Raw genomic sequence first — 10,698 nt, 5'->3', positions numbered from 1 at the left:
CCCAGATCGTGGGCTTACAGCCTGCCACCACCACTTGCCCCCGAGGCCCCCCTCCTGGCAGCAGTGTCATTTTTTGAGACCAAGACTTTGGTGGGCGAAAGGGAGCCTGTCCCTCAGCCCTGGGAAGGGGACCGCTTCGGGGCTGGGGAGCCAAGCCATCGCCTGCCCAAGAACTGAGCCTGACTGCAGCGGCAACGAAAAGGAGGAAAAACTCCAGCCAGGAGAGGAGGAGGAGGAGGAGGAGATGGTCTCTCCAGTGGCTCTCATCCCTTGTTATCATGTTCCCATCGGGCGACAGACGGTCTGTTGGTCAGCCTGTTGGGGTGAATGGAAAGGAATGCTGGGTGCACTCCAAATAAATGGCCATCTTTATAAGAACGATGCTGCTGCTATGTGGGTCTTCTGTGGGGCCCTTGGGGCTCTCTGAGCTGGGTGGTCTTGCAGACGTTTCATGACCCAACTAGGTAACATCATCAGTGGCAGAAGGAAGGGGGGTTTGTGGAGGAGGAGGAGGGGGTCCTTGATGCTCTCTGAGCTTGGCTGTTTTCTTGCAGATGTTTTATGACTCAAGTGGGTAACATCATCGGTTGTGGAGAGGAGGGGGAGCGGGAGGAAGAAAATGACTGGGGTCCTTGGTGCTCTCTGAGTTTGGTTGTATTCTTGCGGATGTTTTCCTACCCAACTAGATAACATCATCAGTGCTAGGAGGGAGGGGGGTTACAGGCCTTGTTTCTGCAGGGGTCGAGGGGAAGAAGAAGAAGGAGAGGAGAAAGAACGCCAGGCAGGGTGCTCCAATTTTCTTGCCCCCTGAGTTGAGCACCTGTATCTGCTCAGCCTTCCCCCCCCTCCTCCTCCATATCTCCCCACTGAAAACCCAGTTGCAGCTCTTTGTCTTGAAGCTGAGACCAGCTGTAAACAGGAAAGGAAAGCAGCTGGAATGTTCTGGGGGGGGGGGGAGGCGGGGACGCCAGGCCTCCGAAGGTGCTTTGTTTCCGATGCATAAACATTGTGCGTAGTTTTACCCTTTTTCAGTTGGAGGAGCAGTTTCTTCCCTCGCACGAGTCAGGGAGGTCTCCAAACGTGGCCCCTTTGTGGACTTCAGCTCCCAGAATTCCCCAGCCAGCTCTCCTGGGAAGCGAAGTTACCCATCTTTAAAGTTGCCAACTTTGAAAAGCACCAACTTAGAACATCAGTTGGGCAGAAACCTGGAAGGACACCGGTCAAGATAGCTTCTTGCTGGCTTCCACATTGCCAGGCCAGGTTGCTCTGCTCTGGCCAGGCTGAGGGAAAATCCCTTCATTTTTTCCTTGATTGGGCCATTCCAGGCCCAGAAGCACAGAAGAAGACATCAGAAGATGATGGTGGTGGAGGGTGGAGGGGATGAAGGAGGACCTCTGGGGCTTCTGCCCTGGTGTAGCTACTACTGCAGGGACTCAGAACTGGGGCACCACCGCAGTGTGCCCCACCTGTGGAGCAGCTACTCTGCAAGTTTCAGGAAAGGGTTTTCGGGGCTCTGGCTGTTGTGATCCAGGCCTAAGTAGGTAGTAAAAAACTCAGTCCGTGAGAAAAAAAAAACTTTATTTGAACAGCTGAGAATTACTTCATTCCCAGCGTCATTCAACTCAAATTAAAACAAATGCCTCCCAACACAAATTCCTCAGTTCTCTCGCAAACCTTGATCCAATTAGGCAAACTGCCAAAGGCCTTTCTTGGCAAATGTACACAAGTCACAAAAATAAAGACAAGACATAGACAAAGCAGAAGACGAAGCTACCAATGTTTTCCGGCAAAGCTCTAAACGCCGTTGCTGGTCTTTTAAGCCTTATGGGAGGGGCCAATCATCTCTTGGCCCTACTCCCGAGTTTATTTATTTATTTTATTAGATTTATAAACCGCCCTTCTCCCGAAGGACTCAGGGCAGTGTACAGCCAAAGCAAAAAGAAACAATGTACAGCTAAAATAAATTAAAAAACTTATACATGTGTGGCCGAAATTAAAATAGTTAAAAATCTAAAAGACCCCAAATTAAAACTAGAAAGAAATTTAGAATTTAAAACTAGACAATTTGAGAAAGCCCCGCACGAACAAACAGATATGTTTTCAGTTCGCGGCGAAAAGTCCGAAGGTCAGGTATTTGACGTAAACCAGGGGGGAGTTCATTCCAAAGAGTGGGGGCCCCCACAGAGAAGGATCTTCCCCTGGGGGCCGCCAGCCGACATTGTCTGGCGGACGGCACCCTGAGAAGGCCCTCTGTGCGAGCGTACGGGTCGGTGGGAGGCATGAGGTAGCAGCAGGCGGTCCCGTAAGTACCCAGGTCCCAAGCCATGGAGCGCTTTTAAAGGTGGTAACCAGAACCTTGAAAGGCAACAGGAAGCCAGTGCAGTCTGCGCAGGAGAGGTGTCACATGGGAGCTACGTGAGACTCCCTCTATCACCCGCGCAGCTGCATTCTGGACCAACTGAAGCCTCCGAGCGCACTTCAAGGGGAGCCCCATGTAGAGAGCATTGCAATAATCCAGGCGGGAGGTAACAAGAGCATGAATGACTGTGCATAGGGCATCCCGATCAAGGAAGGGGCGCAACTGGCGAACCAGGCGAACCTGGTGAAAGGCTCTCCTGGAGACGGCCGCCACATGATCTTCAAGCGACAGCCGTGCATCCAGGAGAACACCCAAGTTGCGCACTCCCTCCTTTGGAGCCAATAACTCGCCCCCAACAGTCAGCTGCGGCTGCAGCTGACTGTATCGGGGTGCCGGCATCCACAACCACTCCGTCTTGGAGGGATTGAGCTTGAGCCTGTTCCTCCCCATCCAGACCCGTACAAAGAGTTGCCCTCTTCGCTTGAACTGCTCTTCCCTTCTGGCAGCTCTTTTCATGTGTGCATTAGGAACAGACTCCTTCTGTTCCTCTGCCTCACTACTATCAGCCTCTGGAGGCTCTGGAGTCCGCACCTCACTTCCCGATGGCCCTGGCCCCACCTCAGCCTCATCGCTGTCCGACTCCGTTGCCAGCTCCGTAGGCTGCTGACGGACCACAACACTGGCAGGTAGGAGAAGACAACTGATGGGGAAGCCATGGGGGGAGGGGCTTGCAGGAGCCCAGGAGCAAGTTAGATGGAGCTGGGAAGCCATCCGGATGTGGCAGCAAATAGATGTTTCTTAGCCCTGGAAATAAAGGAGGGGGGTGTTGGTAATAGAGTAGATTTAGAGGTGGGGAGGCTGTTCGTATATACCAGGTCCTCCATCCTCCTCCTTTTTTTCACCTTCCGCTCCCTTTTCCTCTTTCCCCCTTTTTTCTTCTCTTTTCTCCTCTTCCTCCCCCTTTTCTCCTTTACCTTCTCCTCCTCCTCCTCCTCTTTTTTCCTCCTCCCTTGAAGTAAACAAGTAAATCCCAAGGTTGCCAAGGCTTGTCTCATTGCTTCCTGTTTGGCCTGGATAATAGATCCGCTTCCTGGACCTTTTGACGTTACCTCACCCTTCCCCTCCACTCTGGGAAGAAGAGGAAGAGGAGGAGGAGAATAGGGAGCCAAGACGGCGGGGTGAGGGGCCGCTGCCGCTGTTGCTACAAAGATTCCCCTTTGCAAAACAAGGTCGGGAGAGCCCTGAGAAACACGGTGTGGCTCCATTGTCAGGATGCTGGGCAGGTGTCATGAAAGCTGTTGGGAATCAAACAAACAAACAAACAAACAATTGATTGTAAAAATAAAACTTTTTTATGAATTGAAAAAAAAAAAAGCTGTTGGGAATGTCCTTCAAGCAGAACCCGGAAGGCCACTTGGGGGGATGCGGGAGCACGGGCCGTTCCTATCCTAGGTGGGGCTGGACTGGGTCTTCTCCAAGCTTCCCATCCACCTTTAGATCCCCTTAGGACCATCTGAGCCACTGCAAGGCCTCAGCCAGGGGTGGGATTCTACAGCTTCGGACTGGTTCGGGTGAACCGGTAGCTCCGACGATCAGCTGGGATCGAACTGGTTTGTCCCGTCAATCAGCTGGGATTTTCCTACCTTTTATCTTCTCAGCTGATTCGCAGAGCAGATTGCTGTGCCTCAGCTGTTTTTCTCCTCTGAAGAAACACGAAAGTGAAGATTTCTTCAAACTGTGCAAGCACCCGCAGCATGTGTCAGGCACGCGATCACCGAACTGTTTGTTAAACCGGGAGGATCCCATCCCTGGCCTCAGCGGAAGAGGTGACCATCCATAGGTCCAGCCACTGTAGATCCCCTGCGTGTGTATCTTCAGAATGGCTCTCCTGTGATCTACTAGGAGCCCAGCTGTCCTTCAAGAATTAGGACCACCAAATTAGCCAAAGTAGCCAAGACTTGAGGAGTTGACTAGATCTTTGCTGGACCAGCTTGAGGGTTGTATGATCCAAGATCCTTCAGAAAGCACCAAAGGTGATTTCAGCGAGCTGCTTAACAACGGTTGTAAAGTCAGGTACAGCTCATTTAACCGCTGCCTTGCTCAGCCATTAAAAGTGCTGATCTCAATTGGGATCATAAGTCGAGGACTAGCCAAGTAGGTAAAGTCCCTTAAAGCAGCACAACAGCCTGAACTGTGGGGTCCTTGGTGCTCTCTGAGCTTGGTGGTTTTCTTGCAGACGTTTCATGACCCAACTAGGTAACATCCTCAGTGCTAGTAAACACTGTGCACAGTTAACTGCACTCCTTACTAGTACTGAGGATGTTACCTAGTTGGGTCATGAAACGTCTGCAAGAAAACCACCCAGCTCAGAGAGCGCCAAGGACCCTTCATGCCAACCCTGAACTACAAATATTCTCCTTTATTTCAAGGCTGAACTGTCTGTCAACACCCAGGAAAGGCGGCTATGATGGAATGGTATCACATGGTCAGAAAGTTCAATAAACCTCTTAGATCCAAGAAGTGGTTTTGCTCCCAAGCCCTTCAATCACCGGAAGACCAGGGCACAAGATTGTCTGGGTCAAATCATTTCCAGCCTCATAATAACGGCTCTGCATTTCCTAAAATAACGGGGAGGGGGCTGGCCTGCCTTTCCCTCCCCGAACCCAAGCTGTGGTTGGCAGACAAGCTGGAGACAAAACGGCAAGCATTTCCTCCCATTCATTGGGACTGGAGGGAGTCTGTGCCCACCCTCACCTCCTCCTCCTCCTCCCTTTCTCCTTGGCACACACACACACACACTTCGAGTTGCCTGCTTGGAAGAGAAAAGGGGGAAGGGGTAGAGGGTCTGCATATGGAGGCGGCTGGAGGACTTGGAGGGCCACGGAAGGGGCAAGCACTCTGGCTTTCTGGTGACTGAGCAGATCCAGATGGATTCAACCAGTACGGTGCGATCCTGTGAATATCACCTGGTTGCCTCCATCCTTTTATTCCTTCTTCTCAATCTGCCCCGAATCTGTGCGTCTCTGGAGACCCCAGCCATCCAGGTCAGAGTTGTCCCAAAAGTGCTTTTTCAAAAGGCACCTGGACTTTGCTTTTACCTTAAGGAAGAAAATGTTTCTCTTCTGATCCAAGGAGCTTCTTCAGTTCTTTTTTTTTTTTTCATTATTATTTTATTGAGAACAAAGTTAAAATACAAAACCAAATAAAAATCCAAGAAGACATAAAAGAAAAAGAAAAAAAAAGCGATCAGAACATTTTTATAAAAGGTACATTATACATCATGTTATAAACATATTATTCCCTCTAGTTGAATACTGATTATTATATTACCAGATTAGTTCCCACCCCTTGCGAAACAGGGCCTCCCCAAATTTTTAAATTACTAAATCTAGTAACTGTTTGTTGACCTGTCTTCTATAGGTTGTATTAGTGACAATGTAGTTAATGGGAAAAACAATAATAGTAAAACAGAACACAAAGTTCCAGAACTCATTAACAAACTCTTATTGTAATCCACTCAAATAAAATTTACCATGGCATCTTAAGTATCCCAGATCATCCCAAAAGTTTTAAATACCGTAGATCATCCTGGGGCAAAAATCCATGTTTGTTTCTTAATATTCCTCTGAATGAATGAATGAATTAGACCAGTGGTCACCAACCGGTGGTCTGTGGAACACTGGTGCTCCTCAAGAAAATTTTGGTGGTCCACAGAAAAATTATTTGCGTTTTTTTATATTGCACTAAATACTATTTATCTTTTTAAAAAATTCATATTAGTGGTCCTCAGGATTTAAAGTTATGAATTTAGTGGTCCCTGAGGTCCGAAAGGTTGGTGACCCCTGAATTAGAACATTCAGTCTAGAACTGAAGAAGCTCCTTGGATGAGAAGCAAAAAAGTCTTCAAGGCAAAAACGAAGTCCAGTTGCCTTTGGAAAAAGAAACTCTGAGACTCAGAATCCGTAAACACTTCCAGGGCAGGGGCCTTTTGCCCCTTCCTCCAACTCCACAGGACCGCAAGGGCAAATAATTCCAAATTGGGATGCCTTTGTGCCAGGTCTTGGTGCCCGCCTAGGGAAAGCTGGTGGAGGGAGAGGCCCAGGGCCTTCTCTAGAAAACCCCAACCTTCGCCAACCAACCTCCGTGCCCTTCTAACTGGGCCCATGAATAGGCAGAGCAAAGGACCCCTGGCCTAAGGTCTGCGCACCTAGGGTCCTCCTGATGGTTTTCACAGTTGCATCTCCCTGCTGCAGCCCCCTCCCCTCCTTTGAAACCCCTCCTGGCTTATTTCAGCGGACACAGAAGCCAAAACCAAGAGCTGTAAATTCCTCCTTGCTGACATCCCTTGGAAGGAGTGTGTGTGTGTGTTGTGTTAGAAAGTTGGCCCCAAGAGAATTTGTCAGCATTTCATGCCATGCTGTGGCTGCCCTGATCTCTTAGTGTGTGTGGGGGGGGGAGGTGAGTGCAGTCTTGGAGAGAGGAAGAGGCTCCAAAATGGGGAGGGTCCAGATGTTGGGGTCCCTGGGGCTTGGCTGTTTCCTTGCAGACATTTCATGGCCCAAGTAGGCAGCCTCATCAGTGCCAGAAGAGAGGGGAATTGGCAAAGAGGAGAGGAGGAGGAGGAAGAAAAAGAGGAGGAAGATGATGAGGAAGAAGAAGTTGAAGAAGAGGAGGAGGAGGAGGAGGGAGAAAGGAGAGACCACTTTTCTGCTGCTCAGTGGTAGAGGCACAAAGCGCCGCTTGCCAAGAGTGCCACTCGGAGGGCCAACCAACCCAGCAAAAGCTGCCAGGCCTTCCTTGATTCTCCGCTCCGTTCCTTTGTTGGCAAACACAGATGCTTTTAAACATGGCCGTTTTCTGGTCCTCCACGTCCCCAAGGAAAAAGAGCCTTTTCTTGTCGGGCTTTAATTGCCCTCGTCCTTCTGCGTTGGCAGTGCCAATATTTTGACATGCCCAGCGCCTAATGCAAAACTAATGCTTGTTTACAGCCCCGGCACGGCGGAGGAAGGGAAGCCAGCCCTGGCATCAATAGGCCCATTGAAAGCGGTTTGGCTGCTGTCCCGGGAGAACGCCGGCCTTGCTGACACTAAGCAGGGCAGATCAGCCCAGCCACCCGGTCAGCCTTACGAGGTAGACCAGAAGGGAAACATGACCGGTGAGCTAATTCCATTTTGTCTGTAATGCGAATCTTGCTCTTTCGCCCCACGTCTCCTATACAGCTAAAGGAAGGAGGAAGGGTCCCTTCTGAGGATACAAGCAGTTGTGGGTGATCCATCGCTGGAGGTCTTCAAGAAAAGACTGGACAAGCATTTATCTGGGGTGGAATGAGGACTCCTGCCTTGTGCAGGGGTTGGGCTAGAGCAGGGGTTTCCAGCCTTGTCAACTTTAAGCCTGGAGGACTTCAACTCCCAGAATCCCCCAGCCAGCTTTGTTAGAGGACCTCCAACATCTCTTGCAGCCTTAGGATTCAGCAAAGCTCTTTTTATTAAGTCAGCATATCCAGGATAGATGATACACAGATAATAGATTGATTGGTTCGGTTCCAGGCTCAAGTGTTCAAACCCCCAAAAAGAAATGAAATGGACCCAACAGAGCTCAGAATCCCCCCCTCCCCCCCTCCAGGGGCTTCTGTCCTTGCCTGGGAAACAGGTGTGTTTTTCCTCTGAGCCTGTGTGGGACCCTCCTCCTCTCCACCAAGTGTCCAGGTGTGAATGTGTGAGTGTGCCTCTCCCTCCACCCCTCCCTTGTATTTCACACTCTGGAGGCACATGGCAGGAATTTGAGTTCAGCCCCCCTTCTCTTCCCCCCTCCTCTGACACCTTTCCTGTTGCTTCCAACACCTCCGTCTGGCAAATGCATTTGGAGGGGGCGAGGGGGGAGGACAGAGAGCCTGTCCTGGGAAAAGCATTAAGGCCTTCTGGGGGGGGGGGTGAGAAATCCCTGACCTTTGGAGAATGGCTGAGTTCCTTCCAGGGAAGCTGCCCCTGATATCGTCCTTCCTTTTTTTTTTAAGTTTCTGGTCCTCAAGATGACGAGACTCAGAGCAAGGTCCAGAGACTTGTGGATTGATTCAGTTCCAGGCTCAAGTGTTCAAACCCCCTCCCCCCCAAAAAAGAGATGAAATGGACACCCCAGTCCTGTATTTGTAAGAGTGGTCTGGGATGGTAGAAGATCTCCTGCCTTGGGTAGGGGGTTGGACTAGAAGACCTCCAAGATCCCTTTCAGCCACAGGATTCCCTGATTCAATGAGAAAATGGTGGAAAAAAGTTAGTTGCTCAGAGTTGCCTTGAACTGCAACATGGGCAGCAAATACCATTGATGAGAAAGAGAGAGAGAGAGAGAGAGAGGAGATACAGAAGATAGATGATACACAGATGATAGATAGATGGATGGATGGATGGATGGATGGGAGGGAAAGAGAGAGAGGCAGCTTCTGTGGTGAGATCTAATCTCATCATGGAGAGAGCATGCAGATCCCCCCATCCCCAGCTGATCCTATTTTGCAGGAGTCTCTTCTGCCAAAGCCTTTTCCCTCTTCTTTCTTGGCTTCTTTTCTGCACTCCGGCCTGGGGTGGGAACCTGATGTTGCTACCACCAGCAGCCGATGCAAAGCCCCTCACCCTGCACCGAGAGGGCCAAAGCCTCCCCTCTGCTTGAAGGAAAGGAAAAAAGAAGGAAGTGTGGAAGCAGAGAAGCAGCTGCGCTGGGCTTGGGGGGGGGGCAGTCTGGATTTCGAAGCTGCTGGTCAAACTGGGGAGGTGCCTTCGCTCTGGGATAAAGTCTGAAGGCCAACTCTGAAGGCTCCTGGAGGTGATCGGATCTTCCTCCCCCACTTTTAAGGTAGAATTTAAATCTCGACCTGCTTCCCCATTGTCCCAACTAGGTTACAACATCAGTGCTAGGAGTGACTGAGATTGCTGTCTGGTCTGTCTCCTTTCTAGCACTGATGATGTTGCCTAGTTGGGTCATGAAACGACTGCAAGGAAACTACCTAGCTCAAAGACCACTAAGGATCCCACAGTCGTCGTCTTCCTCCTCCTCCTCCTCCTCCTCCTCTCCTCCCCTTTGAGGGCGTTTGTAGCTCCTCCTATTCTCTTCTTACTTTTAAATTTTGCTCTGGTAGGAAGGATGCCCATTAGCAAAATAAATGTATACTGTTCGTGTTTTAGTTTTTAATTTATATTTATATTTATTTATTTTCACAGGAAAAGTCGAGGATGACAATTTAATCCTAAGGAGATAGCCATTATCGGCGCTCCTGGTATGTAATGATCTTGAACTGATTCTGAGTCTCTCCTGCAATGTTCAATAGGATTCCAATGATGCCATTAATTGAGATTCATAGTGTGCCATTAATTAATAGGAGGGACCCCCTCCTAGTTGGCCATGCTAGCTTCCTTGATTAATTTGAATATCAGCCCCCCACCCTCAGGAGCGATACTGTACAGGCGGCCAGAAAGAGGCCTGGGGATTAAAGCGTAATAACCTATCAGCACATCACAAATCTTATTTTACAATTATGTACAGGGTTAACCAAGTTAGTTTGGTGGAGAGCCCCATGGCTTTGAACACAGCTGACTGCATCAGCCTCCCCCCCCCCATTTCAACAAGTCCATGGGTCTCAAAGGGGGGGAGGGAGAAAGACTCTGGAGGGGGGGCAGGTGTTGCTATTAGCATACAGCTGATGCCGCCCCTCCCCCAGCCCTTTCAAGGGAATAAAACCGTCCTGTCGGTGCCCCTCCCGGCTGACCCCCCCCCTCAGCTCTTTTAGTGCCTGGAAGGGGGTCTTTGTGAAGTCGCTGCGGGTTGCAAGAAAGGCAAGGGGGTTTTGCTCGGAAGGGACCCCACTTCCCCGGTCTCAATAGCGAATTCGCTCCGGTTCTGGGACTCGCGCCCGCTGAGCCGCACAAGCGATTTGCACACAATGCTCCAAGAGGCTGCGGGTTCAACACGCGGGGGAGGCGGGGCGGGGGGGACTCTGCTGAACCTGGGCTTGTTAAAGCAGCAAGAGGGGTGTCTGTACCCCACGGGAACTGTCGAGGGTGGCTTAGCAGCCAAGCTCCCAGGACTCTGCAACAGGCTACGCTGAAGCCAAGGGGGGGGGGGACATGGCGTGAAGCAGACCCCTCCTTGCAGAAACTAGGGGTGCGCTGGACTTGTAACCAGAGGTCACAGAGCAGACCCTCCAACTTTTCAACCTCCCTCCCTCCCCACCCACCCACCCAAGAAACCCGCTCCAGTTGGGGGCGCCTTTCACTCTTCTGCAGTCGCCCCCACTTGCAACGGAACGGGACGGGACCGAGGGGGGGATCAAATGAGGAAGAGGAAGCGGGGCGCTT

The sequence above is a fragment of the Ahaetulla prasina genome, chromosome 10 (assembly GCF_028640845.1).
Source record: "Ahaetulla prasina isolate Xishuangbanna chromosome 10, ASM2864084v1, whole genome shotgun sequence".
NCBI lineage: Eukaryota > Metazoa > Chordata > Lepidosauria > Squamata > Colubridae > Ahaetulla > Ahaetulla prasina.
This window is presented reverse-complemented; position numbering follows the sequence as displayed.